We start from the raw sequence: 2,488 nt of genomic DNA on the forward strand, positions 1-2,488 counted from the left end.
CTTTCCCACCCATGGGCACTTGTCCCTGCAGTTTGGTGAGGTTTTGTTGGTTCCTGATGGTTTCTTATTGGAGTGGAAATGGGGCCTGCTGAGGGAGGAGGGTACTACAGTTCCCATTCAGGAGGGTCTCTGGCAGACCAGCTGAGAAAAGGCACACACATTTGGGGACACAAGAGGCTAGAGGAAGGCTGGAAGTAACGCCAGAAAAATGTTTTTTTTTTTTTTTGTTTTACAGTGTCTGCAGCCAAACTTATCCCCAGGTCCCAGGTTAGAGCACCCAGGGCCCATGAGCAGCAGAACTTGTTGTGGCAGCCATTAGAAAAATGTCTTTTAAGTGACTTTTCCTAGCAGTACTGTACGAACATCAAACAATTGTCAGTTATTCATAATCTGCACAAATCATTTTGTTATCTCATTCTCTGATGTATGTTGATAATATCTATGTTGTCTTCCATCTATATCTGGTATCTATCAATCTAATCTAAATGTGTTTTTTAAACCAGTCTGGCTTTGAAGTCTTCACTCTCCCCCCTTAGCCTTAGCCTTTGGAAGGCTGAGGTTATAGGAATGTGACCCGTTCTAAAGTTAGTGTGTCTTTCTGGTGAAAATTCACTCCACACACTTTTTTTTTTTTTTTTTTTTTTTTTGGAGCTAAGGACCGAACCCAGGGCCTTGCGTTTGCTAGGCAAGCGCTCTACCACTGAGCTAAATCCCCACCCTTTGATTAGCCTTTTAAAATACCATGAATCTGGCTCCAGATAATGCTCAAAGAGGGGCCAGCTGTGAACAAATTTTTACTGACTTACATTCATTTTCAGTTTATGCATTCCACATATGCTATTCTTACATCTCATTCAGGTCCCAGCTCCAAGTTACTCTTGGAACAATTTAAACAGAGACAGGAGACTGAAAGTCTGTTCACTCGGGCAGATACAAGATTTACACAGCAAGGATAGTGTCAGAATTACTTCTAAGTATATACACCAGTGTTGTTCTTTTCCGTACTTGTTATCCAGGGTCATCTTGCCCACCTGCCAGAATTATGCTTTTCCTGATGAGGGCACAGGGGACTTAGTGGCAGACTAGGATTTAATGATAGTTGTGACTTGGGATTCAGCCATTGAGCTGTCCCTCAGAGGCATTTTTTTTTTAATAAGGGGGATAGGCTTAATAGCTGATTGTACGTTAGGATTGTCTCCTTTTGTTGTGGGAATGGAGGCTCATTGGAGGTCAATCTTAGGGCACAAACACTAACAGAAACTTTCTCAGCAACCCAAAAACTTCAATTTTGGCCCACAAATTTGTTTCCTAGACTTTGTAATAAGCCTGGTACCTTCCAGTCATATGGGAGGCAAGCTTCTTTGTGAACTCTTTGTAGCATCATTATTACTTACGTTTCTCTTGCATCAACCCCATACCTGCCTCTGTTATTTTCAATTTAATAAGAAGCAAGGGAACTTGGGGACAAACACATACATGGTTTTGGCTTGGTTTATCAGGTGTGAATGATCCAATTAATTAAATATAGCCCAAACCGGGGCAAGCCAGGCAACCTGAGCTCTCTATTTCGAAGGAAAGAACCAACTTTTACTCAGGTGCTGGACTATGCCTCCAACCTTCACCTGCCAGACACTCTATCATTGAACTACTTCCAAAGGCCAACAAGTAAATTCAAAGGCCGACAAGTAAATCCGATAAATTATTATTTACTTGATATAGTGTCTTGCTGTGTAGGTTGACCTTGAATTCTTCAAAAAATCCTGCAGTCTCAGCGTCTTCAGTGCGGGAATTACAGACTTGAGCTTTTCATTTCCTTCCCTCCCTGCCTCCATCAGTGTTGTGTATGTGTGTGTGTGTGAGTGTGTGTGTGTGTGTGTGTGTGCGCGCGCGCGCGCAAGAGATTGAGGGAATTTTCTCGCTTTGTGGATCCTTAGAAATTAAACTCAGGTCCTAATACTTAGCGATCAGAGCGCTGAGCCACCTCCCGGGTCCCCATTATCTTTAAATGCTACTCATTAAAATGAAATATCCCTATAGGCTATATGCAATTGATTCTACTACTGACACCATTTACGCCAGCCAAAACCGTATGTAAGTGTGAAAACATTCCTGGGCAGTCATTCCGCAAAGACCAGTCTCGTTAACACCGAGGGTTCCTTTCCCAGAACCCTCAAGGTCTCCCTGAGATTATCCAAACAACAGGTCTCCACAGACAGCCAGCCTCCCTGGCGTCAGGGAGGTTACATGCTAGGACCGCCCCTCGCACTCTACCCCCCCCCCCCGACCCCTTCCGCTCGACCCCGAGGCAGCGTTCTTCCTCAGAAAGCCTTTCGACCCGCCCATCCACTTCCCGCGAACTCCCCAGGGCTCCTGGGAGCGCCCCTTTGCAGGATTGGCCACTCTGTGTGTCAATCCGAGACTCGACGCCCACAATTGGCTGGCTTCTCCCACTGTCGAGTCACGCCGCAGAAGCGGATTAGGGCGGAGC

General features: G+C 45.3%; 1 pseudogene; it reads right to left on the reverse strand.

Moving 5' to 3' along the window:
* Window positions 1–232: 232 nt before the first annotated feature.
* LOC120097219 (small nucleolar RNA SNORA5) lies at window positions 233–395 on the reverse strand (annotated as a pseudogene).
* Window positions 396–2,488: the final 2,093 nt, after the last annotated feature.

Source organism: Rattus norvegicus, chromosome 15 (assembly GCF_021556685.1).
Source record: "Rattus norvegicus strain SHRSP/BbbUtx chromosome 15, alternate assembly SHRSP_T2T, whole genome shotgun sequence".
Taxonomy (NCBI): Eukaryota; Metazoa; Chordata; class Mammalia; order Rodentia; family Muridae; genus Rattus; species Rattus norvegicus.